Genomic DNA, 20,238 nt, shown 5'->3' on the forward strand with positions numbered 1-20,238 from the left:
CCCTGGACAGCACTCACTCTGCCACTGAAGTTGCATCTGTGCCACACAGTGCAAGGCAATGACCATCTTCAACAAGAAAAAATCTAACCAGCTCTCCTTAACATTCAATTGCATTGCCAATGCTAATCCTCTGTCCTCCACATCCTGGAGGGAACCCCCTCTCGAAGGTTAGTCATCATTATCTTCTCGAGTAGTGAGAATGGAAAATCAATGCTGGCCTTGGAAGCAATACCCACATCCCCAAGTGAAAATATAAAAATGAAAATTTTAATTTATGCTGCTCCATTTTCTGACCACAGCTGTCTTTGCTTGAACAGCAGCCGGGACTGAATCACTGCATCGGATCCTCAAAATGCAATGAAACTGTGAAAAGTGATAGGCCACTTTCTGAATTTCTTCAGTGCATTTCCTCTCAGCTCCTCACTACAGGTGATAGATTACAGCAGTACCTAAGAAAGTTGGATATCACTGGTTGGATTAGAGTGGTTAGAATGTGCATTGGTACTTTGAGAATCTCTGAAATGCACAAGGGCACTCCAAGTAATCCTTCAAGTTTTACGTTGTTTCCAAATATCCTGCCAAACATGACAAGGGCTGATAAACATTGAGGCTCAAGAAACATTGGAGATTGTTCAGAGTGGAATGGATAGTTAAGTTATTGGAGCTGCATTTATTTTTAAGAGCAACAGCCATCAAAACTTTTAAAGCAAGAAAGATAAATTTCATCTCAAGTGAGCAACAATTGGCAGGTCTGTGATATGCAGATACGCCATACTCCTATTGCTTTGTTAAGAGTACAGATTCACTGTTTACTTCAATAGCAGAGTGGGTTGGCTTTGGCTAAACATCAGCAGAGAGTTAATTAGCTTCTGCATTGACACTGGAATATTAATTAAGCCAAATTGTGTGAAAACCTCTCTATAAGGACGTCATGATGTGGCATGCTCGTGTTGACATATTTAACTTCTGTGTGCCGGGTGAAAGTCTGACTGGTTTCACACATCACTTAGGAGCTCCTGAAATTTTATACTTTTACTGTCTATTTAATTTTCTGACAAAAGCTGACTCTCCTGCCTAAACTCACATCATAAAAAATGTAAGCATGCAGAGCTGCAACCGGAGAACTCACAGAACTGCTGGGTTGCTCCAGTACTTTCTGTTTTTGTTTCAGATTTCCAGCATCCGCAGATCTTTCTACTGAGGGAACTCACAACATAATTTCCAGCTGACCTTTCACAGATGAGTCGTGCAATAAGAGAACAGTTTTTGAAATAAGTCAATACTCTATTGTCCAAAACATTTAAACTGCGTGTTGAGAGCAAATGGGGTGGGGGATGTCACCCTTTTGGGTTTCCCTCATGCCTCTGTCTGAGAGATTGTAGGTTGTGTTTTCTCACAGGTTGGGGCCACTGCTTTGACAAAAAAAAGGAGCTGTCTCTGGGTGAGGGAGATAGCGGAGGCGGTGCGAGTTCTGAGTGAGGAGGTAGCACCAATCCGCTACGGGAAGGTAAACGCTTTCCAGCGCGTAGTCACCGACTGCTGTTCGTCTTGTTCAAGAAACGTGTATATGTGTGGGAGGGGAGAGTTTAATTCAAGAGGGAGGGAGGGAGAGAGACAGACAGACAGAGTGGGGCGCCGTGTTGCAATTGTCGCTGTGTTGCAGTGAAGTGTGTGTCTCATTCCGTTCCACGGCCCGAATCAGGAAATTCCTGGCGACGATATTTTGGGGGAGAGAGAGAAAAAGGTAAATACTTGGGAGCGAAAAGAAAGGAAATGTGCCGCGCTTTAAAATCAGTGCGTATTTGTTTGCAGTCACACAATAGAAGCTTGTAGCCGAGGGGCTAGTGTAAACAGCGCCCTCATAACAGCGGAGACGGAGATTCAATTTCCACTGTCGATTGATCTAGCCGCAGATGTGGCGTGTCTCCATGGGAAACTTTCAGGCTGCTTTCCCTAATAAACTGTATCCCCAGTAAAGGAAATAATGAAATACTGTATAGCAACTCCAGCAGTGACCAGGTTTCCATATTCTCTAATGTAGGGTTTGATTTTAAAATTGCATTAATTGCCAGGTTTAGTAGATGATCTTTGAATAACATTGGGATGCTAACATTTACAGCAGGGCATTTTTTTTAGTACTCCTCTGAAATATATTAAAAATGTTTCCTCAAAAACAAACAATTTTAAATCTAATTTCTAATGAAGTGCCAGTTTCTAAACTGGGATTCCAGTTTTTGAGAAAGTAATATATATTTGTAGATACCAACTTTTAAAACCAAAAGAGTCTGCTCGGTCATATGTTGTGGGCTGTTTTCCTTTGCACTATAGGCACTGAGTCCTCTCTGAGTTATGTTGTTGATACCTCCTGTAGTGAGGTGGGTAGAGTGATGATTTTGGCCTTGTTTGTCTGTTCATTTGTATCTCCAAACTAACACAGATTTCAACAGAACTTCGTACACAGAGGGAAACAGCCCAAAGGTCCTTGATTTCTTAAAAATAAACAACAGCTAAATTTGGAAGAGAGGGTGAATTGACTTTTAGAGTATTTTTTATTGTTTCATCTGCTGTGGTGTAATTTGTCATCCGCTTTTCAAATCTGAGTAGTTTTCAGAACAGGTTGTTGGCTCTCAATTGGCCTGCACCCTCATCAGTGAGATGGCAGCTCTTAATTGAAAGATTGTTTTCACCACTGTAATTGAAGAGCATCAACCAGGCAGGGAAAGGTCTCTAAGAAAACCTGGATGATAATATTGAGTTGACAGTGTGGCAGAGGTATGCATTCTGCTAAGTGCCCCCTTCAGTGATGATTTGGAGGTACCGGTGTTGGACTAGGGTGGACAAAGTTTAAAATCTCACAACACCAGTTTATAATCCAACAGGTTTATTTGGAAGCACCAGCTTTTGGAGCACTGCTCCTTCATCAGGTGGTTGTGGAAGAGAATCATAAAATTCTACTCCACAACCATCTGATGAAGAAGCAGTACTTCAAAAGCTAGTGATTCCAAATAAACCTGTTAGGTGGAACCTGGTATTATGTGATTTTAACTTTGCCCTTCGGTGATGGATATTTGCAACTATTATTCTGAAATTTATGCATTTTGACAGCATTCTGAAATTCTCACACTTGGATTGAGAAGGTTTATTTCTGTTTGTGTAATAACCAATAACTTGTCAGGTTTTATGACTGAGGACAAAAGCACAAGATAGTAAAGCTTTATCTTTGATTACCTTGGGATTGAAATACCAACTGAAACTGAAGAAGCCCAAGGTTGGAACTGCTTTCACAGGAACCAAGAAAAATAACTTAAAATAATTGTCTTTAGTGGGCTGTGGTTGTAATTGATAATCTTTTTAAAGATTGTTTCATTGCATTAAGAGGCATGAGATAAAATCTAATTACTAAGCAAGATTTGTACCATGAAGAGTGCTACATTCTGAGTGAATGATGTCAGTATGCAGTAGAACAATAGCTAAAGTGGGTGGAAATGCTTCCTGTCCTCTGAACTGAGCATTAGAAACAGCACATTGTATGGTTTCAGTGAGGATTGAATTAAGCGAACCGAGAAGGTTGCAGGTTCAAAGCCGGGATTGCACTGATTAGCTGCATTCAGTGATGGTGCAATTAGGAATGTCACTGGCTGCAGTATCCCTGTTAGTTGTGTACTTGTACATTTACTGGAGGTGGAGGGGGCATGGTTTGGTTTAATTTCATTGAATCCCACTGTTCAGATACTGACAACAATGACTTAAGACCACGAGACATAGGAGCAGAAATTAGTCCATTCAGCCCATCGAGTCTGCTCTGCCATTCAATCATGGCTGATAAGTTTCTCAACCCCATTCTCCCGCTTTCTCCCAGTTGCCCTTAATCTCCTTTACAATCAAGAACCTATCTATCTCTGTCTTAAATATACTTGTCCGAGTTTCAAGAAGGTTTGTGTTTGTTTCCAAATCACTGGGACTGGTTGTCATCAACTCCTATCTTTTGGATATGGGGAGGCAAGGAAAGGCTATGCAGCATATTAGTGCTACTGTCCATTGTGGTATTTTGTGAACTTGTGTTCGTAATTTGGACTGTTGTGTTGAGCCAGATCAAGTGATTGATATGGTGATAATGTCAGACACTTTGGAGGTAAATGGTTTTAGTAGGGTGAATAGATCATACATTAAAGCTTGTGTTATTTTTCAACACATTGGTCTCCTATCCTTCCTTAAATGTAATGGATATGAAAGCAGATGCGGATAACTACCATTTTAAATATTACTCAAACTAACCATGCAAGACTGTATATTAAATGCTTTCAACTGTGAAAATATTTTTTCTGACAAAGTATGATTTTTCAGTTTTATTTATATTCCAGTCCAAAGATAGTGAGTGCAGAAGGTGCAAGCTTTTTATCTGTCTGTTGCTTACATTTTATCTTTATCTTGCTGAACAAAGAGACCTTGGAGTACAGGTTCATAGCTCCTTGAAAGTGGAGTCGCAGGTAGATAGGATAGTGAAGAAGGCGTTTGGTATGCTTTTCTTTACTGGTCAGAGTATTGAGTGCAGGAGTTGGAAAGTCATGTTGTGGCTGTACAGGACATTGGTTAGGCCACTGTTGGAATATTGCATGCAATTCTGGTCTCCTTCCTATTGGAAAGATGTTGTGAAACTTGAAAGGGTTCAGAAAAGATTGACAAGGATGTTGCTAGGGTTGGAGGATTTGAGCTTTATGGAGAGGCTGAACAGGCTGTTTACTCTGGAGCGTTGGAGGCTGAGGGGTGACCTTATAGAGGTTTACAAAATTATGAGGGGCATAAAATAAATAGACAAAGTCTTTTCCCTGGGATCGGGGAGTCCAGAACTAGAGGTTTAGGGTGAGAGGGGAAAGATATAAAAGAGACCTAAGGGGCAACTTTTTCACGCAGAAGGTGGTATGTGTATGGAATGAGCTGCCAGAGGATGTGGTGGAGGCTGGTACAATTGCAACATTGAAGAGGCATTTGGATGGGTATATGAATAGGAAGGATTTGGACGGATATGGGCCGGGTGCTGGCAGGTGGGACTAGATTGGGTTGGGATATCTGGTTGGCGTGGACAGGTTGGACCGAAGAGTCTGTTTCCATGCTGTACATCTCTATGACTATGACTACTGTTTTTCATTCTTGGAAATGAGCGTTTGTTGCCCAAACCTTACTGTGTTTATGAAGGTAAAGGTGAGCTGCCTTCTTGAACAGTTGCAGTCCAAATGGTGTCTGTCCTCTGCAGCGCTGAAAGGGAGTTACAGAATGTTGACATTGAAGGAAAAGTGACATAGTTCCAGGTCAGGATGTTCTATGTTTGCAGGAGTTGGCAAGTGATTATATTCCCTTTCCTGCTGCCCTTGTTTTCTACGTGATCAAGATCATGGTTTTGAAAGGTGCTGTTAAAGAAAGCTAATACTGCACTACGTCTTGTAGATGGTGTACTCTGCTGTTACAATGTGCCAATGGTGAATGGCCTGCCAGTTAAGGGGGTTGCCTTGTGCTGGATAGTTTTCAGCTTTTGAGTGTTGGGGCTGCACTCATTGAGGCAAATGGAGATTAGACCACACTACTGTCTTGTGCCTTCTATCCTTTTGCTGAATGGACTTTGAGGAGTCAGAAAGTGAGTTTCTTGCCACCAACTTCATAGCCTCTGTCCTTGTATCCACACTATTTATATGATTCCCTTCTAGACATATGAACATACAAATTAAGAGCAATCAATAAGATCATGGCTGATCTGTTTGTGTTTTGGATTCCACATTTTCATCTGCCCCTAATAACAGCTTGTTACTTTTGCCTAACAAGAATCTATCTACTTCCACCTTCAAATTAGTTAATGGCCCCACCTCCACTGATTTTGCGGCGGAGAGTTTGGAAGTCGAACAACCCTCTGAAAGAAAAAAAGATCAAATTTATCTCTGTCTTGTCCAACGGGTGACCCTTAATTTTGATACAGAGTCCCTTATTTCTGAATTCACACACAAGGGGAAAATATCCTTTCCACATTCAGCTTTTAAATCCATTCAGGTTCTCACAAACATGAATCAAGTCACCCACATTCTTCAAACCTTCAATGTAAACAAACCCAGCCTATCCAACTTATCCTATTAAGACAACCTGCATATTCTAGATGTCACTCTATTAAATCTTTTCAGAACCATCTCCAATACATTTACCTCCTTCTTTAGATAAGGAAACCAAAGCACAAATTAGTCTCACCAATGCTCTGCATAACTGAAGAATAACATGCTAAATTTTTCTCATAATAGAATGTAACATCCCACTGATTTTCTTGATGATATGCTGTGCCTGCATTCTAACTTTTTGTGACTCATGCACTGGAACACCTGAATCCCTTTGCACCATGGAAAACAGCAGTTGTTCTCCATTTAAGTAATACTCTGCTTTTTCATTCTCCCTATGAAACTGAACAACTTTACATTTTTTTTCCTACATTATACTTCATATATCAGATTTTTGCTTAATCAACCCATATTTTTGTTTGCAAACAGAGAAACAGAGTGACTTTTTTTTTCCCTACCTATCTTTCTATCATCTAACTGCCATGTCTTCTCATTCCTCATCTACATTGTTGATATAAATTGTAACAAGCTGAGCTCCTGGCATCGACCTTTGTGGGACTCCTCTTGTCATGTTCTGCTGATCAGACTAAGATTAATTTGTGCCCTGTTAAGTTTGTTATCAATCACAATGCCCAGATCATTAGGTGAGGATTCAATAATGGCAATGCCATTGAACATCAAGAATAGAAGATGAGATTCTCTCTTGTTGGTGATGGTCATTGCCTTGTACTTGTATGTTATGAATCTTAGCACTCATAGCCCAGCCTGACCTTTGTCCAAGTTTTGTTGTATACATGTTGATAGATGAAAAGTTGGTTATTTTTCCACAAAGAATGGAAAAAAAATGCCAGTTTAGATTACTTCTGCTCATTTACTTGAATTCATACAGGAAAAGAATCAGGAAGCAATTTGGTTTTCCAGTTAGTTAGTTAAGCAAGTATATTTGACATTGGGAGATGAAGGAACAATAAATGATCAAATGGATTTAATAAGAAAAGCAAAACCCTCTAAAAACTTGTAATCCTATAGTTTGGAACAACATTGCATTATTGAGATAGTCTACTATATAGTTTAACAACTTCAAAATTATTTAAGTTACAAGCCAAGCAACCATAAGTGTTTTGACCAGAGAAACCGTGCATTATGTTGTTATCTCTGCAACCTCTTACATATATTTTCACCTCAGTTATGAGAATAAATTCAAGAATTTGGACTGTTCTCCTTGGAGTGAAGCAGTAGACCTGACAGACGCTTTTGAAATCATGAGCAGGTTAGATGGAGAAACCACACCTGAATTCAAAAAGGACAAGAATGAGAGGGCATAGTTAAAGTGATTAACAAAAGAAGCAAGGGGGAATTGAGAAAAAAACCTTTATCAGTCAGTGAATTCACTGCCTAGAAATATGGGGGAGGCAGGTTCAGTTGAAGCATTCAAGAGGCATTAGATGATCCATTTGGATGAAAATAATGGGCAAAGATATGGGGATGAAAGCAGAAGATTGGTACGCGGTAATAATGCTCATTTAATAAGTTTGTGTAGGTGAGATGGACTGAATGGCCTCCTTCTGTGCCATAACACTTTTGTCGTTCTGTAGAGTTTCAACCTTCCGTTTTAATGGTTCAGCACAGGGTCCCATCTTAGCTTTCGTCTTCGAAGAACTCCCTTCTGTTTTTATGGTTCAACTTTTGCTTTCCTTATTTTTCAGATTTCAGAGATTGCTTCTTTCCCCCTCAGACTCTACCTGTTTATTTATTTGCCATGACTTCATATTTCATTTTAATCTTATATGGTCTGGCCCTCAACCTTTTAATGTTAGTTTCTTTCTGCTCCTGCTTTTGCTATTCTGGTCACACTGGCCTAGAGGAGAACCCCAGGCTATTGTTGAGTATCCAGTGGAGTTCAGATCAATGTATATTTATGTCTGATGAACCTGACAGCATTACACATTGCAAGGTGGGTTCATTAATGTGTTACATGTGGGCATTGACTGCAAAAAAGTATCAACAGAATTCATTTTAATTCATCCTCGAAAGGTGGATTTGATCCAAGTGGATCGATTTTCATTTGTCTTCCAGAGTTTTGAGATTTTTGTCAGGTCTCTGAGGAACTTGTGTTAATTCTGGAGTCTTTGTTGCCTTTAAAGGCCATATAATTGGATCATAGATTTGTACCCATTCCTTGTGAGGTAGCTGTCCTGAAACCATCATTCCATGACTTCTCTGGTTGCTGTCACCTTTTCGTTTTCTTGACAGATAATCTCTGACCACTGGATTTCGTTTTCTGGCTGACCAACTATATGCAGATAAGACTAACAATGAAAATAACCCAGGCCTGAAAACACAGTGCACTTTGTACTCAGCCTCCACTCACCAAACCTCAGCTAAATGGGTGTTAAAATCAACCTCTGAGCTCATCTGTGGGTTGCAGCACACTGCCACCAGTCTTTTTTTTTCACTTGACTGATTTGAAGGGCCTATTTTGTTTACAGCTTGGAGGATCAGCCACTCTTGAGGTTTTACCAGAAGCAGCGTCTTGTCTTGAACAAGATGTTGTTTATTGCATTCAGGTAGAACTTTCTTTAGCTAGTAAGACAGAAAAGATTTATGGACACAGGTCTTGCTCCATGAGAATCTAAGATGTTCTGCTTCATAGTGACCCAAGACTGCATGATGCCATCAGATTTGCTGAAATTAATGCAATCTCCAACATGAACCCTTTCAAAGCCATTGCGTTATTCAACAGGATCTGGAGTTTGAAGTACACTAAGTGAGTGGTATTTGTGAAAAGGACATCCTGAAGTCTTCATGGAGAGAACCTAACAAAAGGGGCAGTTGTTGGTTTGCTTGCCAAGCTGGCAGGTTGTCATTACAAACATTTCGCCACCACATGAGGGAACATCATCAGTGCGATGTCCGTGAAGTGTTGTTGTTCTGTGCTGCTTGATATTTATATGATCCGGTTAGTTAAGGTGGGTGGTCTCATTACTGGTTTTGCTCTGCAGTAGTTTATATATGGGGTCGGTTTCTACATGTTTGTTGATGGCATTCGGGTTGAAAACCAGGCCTCTAGGAATTAATGTGCATGTCTCTGGTTAGCTTGTCCTAGGGCTGTTGCGGTGTCCCAGTCAAGTTGATGGCCCTCCTTGTCTGTGTGTACTGAGACCTTAATAGATCGAATCAACACGCAGCATTTCCTTCTGATGAGAAAGACATTGCTTGTCGCTGGCCACTCTGGTGTTTCTGTCTTTAAAATGAATAAAGATTTATACACCAGTTGTTCTTTCACTGTGTCTCACGCCTGCACATACACAACATGGGTGCTGGGGAAAATATAAGCACTACTGCTGTTAGGCAGTAGTGTGGGGGATAATTTTTAAAAAAGGGGAAAAAAACAGAATGGTCATATAAATATCAAGCAGAATAGACAACAATGCTTTACAGATGCTGCACTGATGATGTTACTGAGCGTGGTGACGAAACGTTTGTATCACTTTTGGGTGAGCAAACCAGCAACCGCATCCACAACTGGAGCTACAAATCTTCACTAAAACCTTAATTGTAAAAGAAAAGTTGGCCAACAGCGTGACAAAAAAGTATGCACGCTGTATTTGTCAGCAAGTGTTGAGCTGCATTCTAAAAACTTATTTGCAGGAGTGATTTGTTTTTGATGCAGTGCTGGATAATACTCTTTCCAGATGAAATATTATAATGTCTTTTGCTGTATTGAAAAGGCAAATGATGAATTCCTGGCAACTTTAAACTTTACTGAATTCCTTTATCATTCATTGTCAATTTCTAAGTGTCCAAGGATGCTTATCCATTAATGAATATTCATGTCACCATGTAATAAGCTTTTAAGTTCTTTAAATAGGTGATATTGGAATCATGCCATTCAGTAATGGTGGGTGAACACTTAGTGCAAAAAAGAATTGCAGATGAATGCTTCCTTAACGGAGCAAACTGTAGGGTAATGCTTCCAGTAAATTTCTCACAATGTGAATGGTGCCAAGCAATTCCTTTTATGGGCAATTCCATTAAATATGTCTAATTCTACTCACAATTATTGGGACAGTTCTAGAAAAAGCCTTATTCTTTAGAAGTGTAACCCCTTCTTTTTTTAATGTAATATTCTTTTTTCTTAAAAAAAAAACTAGGTTTGGTGTTGACTTAGATTTGGAAAGTAAGCTTGAAGGATAAATGCGGATTTTACTATCAGTAGTTTGATTGTTTTTTTGTAGAGAGTGACTGCAGAGCTGGTAGTAAATATTCACCCCACATTACTCATGGAAAATAATCCTGATTAACATGCAACAAGGTTGTGTTTTATCTGTTAGGCAAGGTGAATGCTGTCAAAAGTGATTGGTACAGTTGGATTATATGAAATTGATTTAGAATGTGGGAGTTGCTCACCAATTTTTTTAAAATTGCAAAAGTATACCGTATTATTAAAAAAAATCTTTATGTATGTACACAGGTACTAAAGTGATTGTGTACAGTCTTTCTATTTGAAGAAACAAACATTGGAATTTGACATTCCCTGCAGTTGCAGAAACCAAAAGCATTTCCTACTCATGCAGGACATTAGTTACCTCTATCTTGAGGCAAAGCGAGTCTCTGATAACTGAATGGACCATCGTTGAACTTTAGCAGAAAGACCTTAGAGGGTGGCCTTGGCGGCAGTTGTAATGTATGTGGTAGAAGTCTAGCCTATTGCCCGACCTATACCCTTTAGTGTGTTACTCAGCATGTAGTCCTGGATCGTGGAATGTCCCATTCTGTATCCCTCGGCTGAGATGAACTCTTTACACTGGCAGCCAATAAATTTTGGGCAGACCAAAGAGCATCTTTCACTGAGTTGATGTTTGTAGTCAATGTTTGTTTCAGTGTGCATCCCGAGGAACAGACTGTCCGGCGTCATGAAGCTGCTCAGGACGAACCTTGACAAAAACCACTGCATCTCTCTCCAGACTTCCTTTGTAAAGACACAGGAGCTGGGTGACAGTCTTTATCTCCTCTGCAGCCGCTTCAAGGGCAGCATGCGGTGGCACACAGAGACTGAACATATACAAAGGATCTGACGGGCAGTATCCTTCTCACCATCAGCCAAGCGATACCTTACTGCTTTCTGGAAAATTCTGACAATGAAGCATTCTGCTGAATGCCTTTGACAGTCAGCTTAGGGAACCATCTGACAGGATCCACCTTCTCCTTTTCCCGTAAGGACACTGCATGAATAACTTGTGGTCAAAAATGTTTTTCTTTGCAAACTTTTCCACTATGTATAGGTGATAAGGAACAGTCCAAATACTTAGCGTCCCATGACGCTGTTCCAGACCCATCCTTTGTAACACTGAGGTGGATACTCAGTGTGTAGAACCCCCAGCTTGATGTAGCCATATACAAAGGTGGCTCTCAGAATGAGAACAATGTTGGTATGCCTTTCCCTGCCCTTACTCAGAACTTTGTACACACTGTGTCTATCTTTGACTTCCAGATAAAATGGAAAATGGCTTAGTGACTTTAAGGCTGCAGGTCGGGCAATAGGCTAGATTTCTGCCACATACATCACCATAACAGCTGATGACCAGGTTTTTTTACCTGCAACAGAGAAGGAGCAATGCTCCCAACTGGCCAGCTTCTGCCTCACCTTGGCAATACACTCCTCCCAAGTTTTAGCACATGCCCAAGCCCCTCCGAACCATATTCACAGCACCTTCAGGTAATCAGATCTGACAGTGAAAGAGGTAAAGATCAATCCGTCTGTTCCAAAGAACATGGCCTTCCTCTTGCTTCAATTTACCTTGTCTCCTAAGGCAAGTTGGAACTGGTCACAGACACTCACGAGTCTGTGCACTAACAGCAGATCCGAGTGGAAAACGGCAATGTCATTCATGTACAGGGTAGCTTTGACTTGCAGGCCTCCGCTGCCTGGAATAGTCACCCCTCTCAGGCTCGCATCCTTCTTGATGAACTCAGCAAATTATCAAACAACACACAAACAAGGCAAGAGAGAGAAAGCAGCTCTGACGCCAGTTCTGATCAGGGAACTTTCTGATTCCTGCCCATGGATTGAGCCTGCGCTCCCGATGAAAGTGTAGAGCAATCAATTCCAATTGCAGATACCCTCCCCAAAGCCCATTTTGGAGAACAAGTCCCACATGTAGGTCTGTGATCTCCTGTCAGAGTCTTCTCCTGGTCCAGGCTGATGAGTCAGGCATCCACCCTCCTATCCTGCACATATCCGATCAGATCCCTGAGGACCATGAGGCAGTCTGAGATCATCCTGCCCAGTATAGTATAGGTTTGGTCAGGTGAGTCACCAATCCCAGAGTAGACGTGACTCAGTTTGCGATGACTTAAGAAAGGATTTTGTCATCTACATTCAGCAGTGAAATTGGTTGCCACTTTCTGATTCCTTCCCACTCTCCCTTCAGCTTTGTAGATGAGGGTGATGATACATTCATTATGGGTTCGCACATGCTACTTGCCAGAACCATACAGTTGTGCAGGTCCTGGCCAATCAAGTCCTACAGAGGTGTGTACAACTTGTCTGGTGAGCCGTCGTTTCTGAAAGTTTTTATTCTTTCCAAAGAACTCAGGCTTTGGTCAACCCATCTGGAGATAACAGCTGCTCACATGTACTGTTGTCTAAGACCTCTGCGATAGAGAACAGGAACAGCTGGGTGGCCATGCTGTCAGTGGGCTTCATGTCATACAGACTGCATAAGAGGATTTGCTGATCCTTAGGATGTTCGACTGAAATGATGTTAGCGAGCCATCTTCTTCCTTCAGGTTACTGGGCACAGACCTCTTCCTGTGCACCTTTTGAAAGAAGAAATGTGAGGCACATCTCCTCCTGCTCCATGGCATGGACCCTGGACTGAAGGATTACTCTGGAGACCTTTGAAGGCAAAGAGCGAGGCTTCCTGCCTCTTCACGTCTTGGAGATTCTCCATTGACCACTCTCTCTCGCTCTGAGGATGAAGGACTTATTGAGGGAGAGGAGGATAATGTGCGTATGTGGGGTGCTGTCAGTTATTGAGCAGTGGAAGGAATAGGTGCAGAAAAGAGGAAGAGCTCAAGTCACATACCAAAAGTCCAAATCCACAGTTCAGGACGGTTAGGTTGAAGAATAAAATATAGGGGTCCAGTAGGGTGACTAGATCCATGCCAAAATAATTGACTGATGTAGAACTGACCTAACCGTGTCAAGGGTATTGTTTTGCAGATAAAAGGCCTAGATTTATTTTTGTTGGTCATTACTCAACACATTTGCCAGTAGACCCATAGACATTTACAAAGGAAACTGAAGGAAATAATCCCAGCATCTGATGCTGATTGTAGTGTACCCCATCCCTGTGGAATCTACAATGTGTGCATTTATGACAATCCATTTCATCAGTGCTGGATTCTTAAATTGCATAGTGTAATTTTAGTTAGAGATGATCTGACAATGACTCTGGATACATTTCTCTGTTCTCAGACTGGAGATCTGTTGAAGATTTGTAAATCACTTCATTTAATAGAATGGAAACAGACAGATGCCGAGAAATTGAATGACCCACCATTAGGATGTCAATTAGGATATAAAAAACATAATTACTCAACTTTATTTGGTGCTGCTGGCTAGATGATTGTTTAAAAATGCTACTAAGGTTTCTCCACTTTGTAGATATTTCAAAGTGAGACTCAGAAGAAACCTTGGATGTAACCCATGACAATGAAATCATACTTTCCTAAGCAGCTCTAGGCTGGAGATTAAAGGCAATCCCTGGTTTATAATACCTGAATACAGAGTGCCCTAATGAAATGGGACTAAGTTTCAATTTTCTTAAAGATGGTGAAATTTGACGTGGAAAAGTTGAATTGTATAAATAGGTGACACACACAAAATTATGAATGGTGTGTCTGCTAAAATGCTTAGATCGCCAATCTTGCTTTCTACAATCAGCATACATTTGTAAAATGATTAGATTCCCTACAGTGTGGAAACTGGCTCTTTGGCCCAACAAGTCCACACCGACCCTCTGAAGTGTAACCCACTCAGACTCATTTCCCTCTGCCTAATATACCTAAACACCATGGGCAATTTAGCACAGCCAATTCACCTAACCTGCTCATCTTTGGAGTGTGGGAGGAAACTCACGCAGACACAGTGAGAATGTGCAAACTCCACACAGACAGTCGCCCGAGGCTGGAATCAAGCCTGGAACCCTGGTGCTGTGAGCCACTGAGTCACTGTGCTGCGCCATGGGCAAAATAGGCTATGAATATCTACTTGTTGCAGTTCATGCACAATAGAGAGGAATAGAAGTATCAGAAAAACAATGACTATCGCATAGATGGCTAGTGTAACTGCAGGTTACTTACTAATTAACTTAAAGCCATTTATTGTAAAAGATCTTTTTTATTCATCCTACAATGTAGTGGACTTATTACAGGTGATGATATAGCCATTTCCTCTTGAGTGCAAATTGCAGGTGACAGCTTTTCCTTGGAACAGTAATAATCTTTATAGACCCTAATTTAGTTATTCAGTTTCTCAGAATAGAACATATGGATCTCTTGACTGAAGGTTTCCATTGATAAGTTAAATTGTGATAGTCCACATTGCCAAAAAGTGCAGATTTTGAATTTCAAGTTAGCAACAATTAAACTTAAATGTGATTCCATTCATATCCTTCCTAATGAATTGTTAGTGCTCAATTGGTTTAATTGATGCTGCATGTATCAATTGCTATAGCTTTTTACTGATGAGGACGTGAAGTTGTCCCTGAAAGGTAAGTGATCATTCTAGATCTCTCCTTCTCATTGTGCTTGAGTTCACGACAAGTGTATTGAAGTACACAGATGTCACAATACAGCCCTTGATGAGACACTAGCTTCTGGTCTATGAAAGCTAAATAGACTAGTTTAAAGTTATCAAATTGACAGATTTCCTGCTCTGCAGTGGGTCTGTACCCCTCAGATCCCTGAATGTCTTCTAGCAACAGATAACCGCTCAAGAATGACTGATGACGAGATTTTGGAGCATTTTAAGCTGATTGGAGAAACTCAAACAAGTTGTTGGAAAAGTAAAATTAAGAGATGGTGACATGTTCAAGACCAATGGCAGTGTAAACTTGGGTATTTGGCAACTTTTGAATGCATGAAACAATAAAGGGATGGTTTATATTCAGGAGGTAAAGTTGCAGAACCTTTTTAAGAAATTCTAGATATTGCAACACATTTGAATGTCCAGTATCTTCAGTCTTTGCAATGAAAATGACTGGGAAGTGAACTTTACGTTCAAATGTGAGTTTGCAAGTAAATAACCAAACAATGCAACACTGAGTCACATGGTTGTTGGGTTCTCAAGTCAGATTTGATATTATATAAAAAGATTGATTGCAAAGATGGTTGACCTCTGCCACTCCACAGTACCATCTCCGTCGATCAGCGTAATAGTATGCTAGAATGAGGTCAGAATGCCAGAGCCGACCATGTGTTTCCTCGTCCTAATCTTATCCTCTGTGGGAATTGCAAGTATTATTTCAGAGATGACATTGCACTGTATCTGACTCTCTGTTCAACTAGACTGTGCAGGAATGTTTTCTGATTGTTGATAAATGGGCTTTTATAAATAAACACTGACTTCTTAGCAGGTGTAGAATGTAGAGTGAGCTTTATTCCCTTCTTTTCATACAATTCTACTGAAAACATTATCACCTGAGAATGGAGAGTTCCTCTGATGCATCCAACATAGTAGTTTGCCAGTTATTGACATATCTTAATGCCATTTGCCATCTTCTCTTTCAGGAAGATGAGCTGGTCTCAGCAATAATCTGTTAAAGCTCATGGTTCTCACTATGTTGTGCAGTCTGACTTGCTTGGGATTCCTATGTGGATCCTCTTCTCCATCCAGATGTGTTGGGATAATCCCAATTGGAAGCACATTGTTGCAGTGGTCCTCCGAGGAGAGGGGAGTAACTTATTTGTAGCAGTTGGCTGAATGAGGGGAAAATAACATCTGCCTTTTTTCTGCTATAATCTACCACAGCTTTTCAACAAACTAGGAGAGGGTGGGATTGTATAAAGGGAAGCTGGCAGCATTCTGTAGATTTTCCATGGTGAAGTGGATCTGTCTTTCATGTTGATATGAGCTCGAAATGATTTAATAACCAATTAAAACATAACAACTGTATTGTTTTCTGGTACTTGTAAAATGCCACACATTTATAGCATTGATACTTGTTAACAGTTCATGTACTGCAGTTTACTAAAGAACTGGGTCACCAAACCTCTTGAATTGTACGTAAATTCTGTCTTGCTGAAAAAAAACAGAATACAAGTTGCTTAAAATTGAGTAGATTCATTTAAACATTAGAAGATAAAGAGCTACAATTTTGTCTCAATGTTTAAAGTTTTATCAGGTTTTTGATTTCAAGCTGTGCTAAACAAAGTTTCTAATAAGCAACTTATCATATTATTGCTATTTGTGTAAATTCACTTTTCAGCACATGTGTATGTAACCCACTCAGGATCACTAACAGATTGGTCAATGGATTTATGGCCAAATTAATTGAAAGCTATTATGAGATAAAATGTACAAATAATTGGCCTTAGTGTTGAAGGGTTTTACTTTAGCACTGAACTCCTTTTAGAGCAAGAAGAAAATGTTGTGTAGCGGGAGATATATTGCCCCAGATGTCATGTTGTTCCAGGCGTTCTTGTGTGTGTGATGAATGTCCATTGGATGTATGCAGACCAGGCAGATCAGGACACGAATCAGTGCATGATAAAACCAAGAACTATGGATACTGGATATCTGAAACAAGGACAGACAGAAACTGCTGGAGAAACTTAGGCAGAATCTGTCAACAGAAAACAATATTAACATTTTGAGTCCAGTGACCTTTCTTTATGACATGTACAATGTTGATTTACACAGTTGGACTGCCAATTGGAGGAACAACCCCTCATCTTCTGCCTGGGCAGCCTACAGCCCGGAGAACTCAACATTGAGTTCTCCAATTTCACCCATCCCCCGATTCCCTTTCCAGCCTCACCTCTTCCCTTCCATCCCTCCAAGTGACCCCTCCTTCCAGCTACCAAACAGATTCATTTCTGCTATTGACCTACCAGGTTGTACCTATCACCACCTCACCACTCCACCCCTCTCTCCACAACCCACCTGCCCAACGCATCTGTACCTCCCCCTACCCCCACCTCCATTCCTGAAGAAGGGTTACACGCAAAATGTTGACTTTTCCACCTCCTGATGCTGCCTGGTTTGCTATGCACTTGTAATGTCCTGCTCTTCTACTTTAGATTCCAGTATCTGTAGTCTTTTTTGTCTCTAACTCTGATTTGCATGGTTGTGCAATCTTGGAAGTTGGAGCTTCAGCCTTTCGCAGCTAAATAAATGTAAATATTTAAATGGAGCACTCTCTGTTTGCAGCTTAGCTGCTGATGAATTTATTCTGGCTATTACTATGATTCTAGTTACATAGTTAATAATAGTTCTGGAGCGGTTAATGTTCCACTGATATTGGCACCCCCAGTTCAACTCTTGCTTTTGGAGGGAGCAGATGCATCTATACCAGCTCCCTAAGGTCCAATTAATCATGCCTGAATAAATATAGTTGAACTTGTAATGGAGTAAAAGGTTTTGTTATCTAAGCCCGGTACATCTTCTGTCGATATTTCTGGTGTAATTTCTATTACAAATCCCTTGATACATCTGAAACAAAGAAGGATTGGTAGGCAAGGAATTAACTTAAGCAACCCTTCCCTGAGTGCCACAACACAGGCAGAGACGGCAAATGCCACAAGGTATCACAAATAGTTTTGCAAAAATGGAAGAAATCTGTGTTTGGTGCTTTCTATGATTATTTCAAACTTGGGGCAGGGGTGGAGGAGGTGATTTCCTTCACACCTGAAGTGATATTTGATGAATGCAGGGAGCTACATTTCAGGTTTTCCCAATAGTCTTCAGTTCTACAGCTGTTTACTGTATTTAAATATGATCCATATTCTTCCAAAGACTCTGTTTGGAAGCAGGGGAAGGACAGAAATTGTGGTCTGTAGTGCTCGATTTGGTTCCGTCACCAATTCCTGAACTGAGCATAGTACATTGTCCCCTACCTGGGCACAGGCTGCCTCCTTAGAGCTCAAGCCCCAGTTATCAGGTCCTGATGTTTCTTGTGTCCTAGGTCCTGCTTACGAGTAAACTAACCTCCACGTTTTTCATCCATTAACATCTACTTGCTGTATCACAGGTCCTCATGACACCATCACAAGGGCTGATGCTTACTGCACTCAATCAGGTATTAACCCATCAAGTTGAAAACCTCTATAGAGAATGTTGTGAGAGATAGAGTAGGGATTTTGGTTTGATGCATGTCTTCTGCAAAAATTACTTGTGACTGTAGAAAGTTCCCTTGGAATACGGCATGTAAGAAGAACTAGCAGATGGCGGTATGGTATAACAATGTGACCAAATAGACTGACACATTGTGGGTGAAATTTAATGCAAAGACATGTGAAATCTTACATGTTCTTAAAGAATGGGGGAAAGCAATGTAATATGATAGATCCTGTTCTTGAGTGGGTGTCGGAGCAGAGGACTGTGAGGTGTGTGTACAAATTCATTGAAGCATGCAGGGCAGTTTGAGGAACTGCAAGCATAATTCTTGCCATTATAAACGGAGGCATAGAGCATAAGAGCAAGAAAGTTCTGGTGCACCTTTATAAAACGTAGATTTGGCCTCAGCTGCAGCCTTATATCTAATCCTGGCCACGACACTTCAGGGACAATGTGATCGCTTTGGAAAAGATGCAAGCAGGTTTTGCACAAATGTTTACAGGGACGAGGGATTTGAATTCCAGGCATACATTGGAAAGATTTGGCCTGTGCCTTGAACTGATTTTGCAGACATTGTAGTGGTTCTGCTTCAGCAGCCAAAAGTAGATAAGTGGGTGATGTCTGTAGCAGGATCCACGGCTGCGGTTTGTCAGTACAGTGACTGATGCCCCGAGTGCTGCTGGCCCAATCAGTAGCCAACTGTTTAGACAACCTTTACTCCGCTCTTGCTAATTGTGGAAATTTCTGGGGCTGCACTTGCAAAATGAGGACTCATTGACGTTTGTCCTCTGGGAAGTGTACTTAGTCCTGGAGATATCCAGGACTTTGTAGGTAGGCCCTTGTAGCTGGGTTGGGGAGGGTGTTGTGGATCTTGATGAACAGCCAGTAGTGTTATCACAGGGGGTGGTCATTGCGTGTCGAAGTGGGCACACAAAGGAGGAGGCTCTCCCTTAGAAAGCCTGTTGGGTTTCACTCGATAGGAGTGGGGGAGTGGAACTGCCCCAATTAATCTGAGGCAGGAAGAGGGGGCAGAATCCAAGCAGGTGATGTTGTCCTACCAACCACTAGGTATAGGTACAGCGAAAGGCTACCTTGCAGATTTTTGTTTCCCTCTCCATTCCACCTCATGCCTCTCCCTACCACTGTGCACAGTGGTATTACTATTTCTTCTGTTTGTAATCCGCTGAAACTTTTAAATAGCCTGGTGAGATTTACCCTTTGCTGCAAATTGCTGATCCTGTCAAGCTGAAAGGCTTTTGATTGGAGCTGTAGCTTTGACAGGCCACCTGTTGTCCTGAACCTGACACGTAACCTGCCTGCCTGCCAATTAACTGTGAAAATCCCAAGGAGCGATTTCCTCTGGGTGCAAATTGTGGCCAGTGAACAATCCTGACTGCTGTTTCCCCACACGCAAAGGGAAAATCCAGCCTGAAGTATCAGCTCAGTGTCACCTTCATCAGACTGTTCTGTGGTGTTCCTCGATTGCTTGGCCAGGTTGGACCTCAGCCAAATGAAAGGAAAAAGGCACCAGGTTAAGGTTGTGTTCCAGGAAGGAGTTAAGGTAAAATAAAGTATGCATGCTTAAACAAACTGCTGCCTGTAAAAGTGAAAGAACTGCCTTTTTTTTTAATGGAACTATTAGCTGGGAAGTGGAAGCTTGAATTTCTGTGTTGCAGAAAGCAAACTATTTGCATAAGACGTAGGAGCAGAAATTAGGCCATTCAGCCCAGTGAGTCTGATCCACTATTCAATCACGGCTGATAAGTTTCTCAACCCCACTGTCCAGCTATCTCCCCATAA

The 20,238-nt window shown here is 41.1% G+C and overlaps 1 protein-coding gene across 4 annotated transcripts in view; it reads left to right on the top strand.

Moving 5' to 3' along the window:
* The first annotated feature begins 1,618 nt into the window (after positions 1-1,618).
* The window catches only part of LOC140467146 (neuron navigator 1-like), a 641,282-nt gene continuing 622,662 nt past the window's right edge, over positions 1,619-20,238 (top strand). For 3 of the 4 annotated variants that reach the window (XM_072563228.1, XM_072563227.1, XM_072563230.1), the window contains exon 1: positions 1,619-1,744. The gene's annotated coding sequence lies outside the window, so the exon portion shown is untranslated. The remainder of the gene's footprint in view (positions 1,745-20,238) is intronic. The other variant, XM_072563229.1, reaches the window with a different exon arrangement.

Source organism: Chiloscyllium punctatum, chromosome 45, assembly GCF_047496795.1.
Source record: "Chiloscyllium punctatum isolate Juve2018m chromosome 45, sChiPun1.3, whole genome shotgun sequence".
Lineage (NCBI taxonomy): Eukaryota > Metazoa > Chordata > Chondrichthyes > Orectolobiformes > Hemiscylliidae > Chiloscyllium > Chiloscyllium punctatum.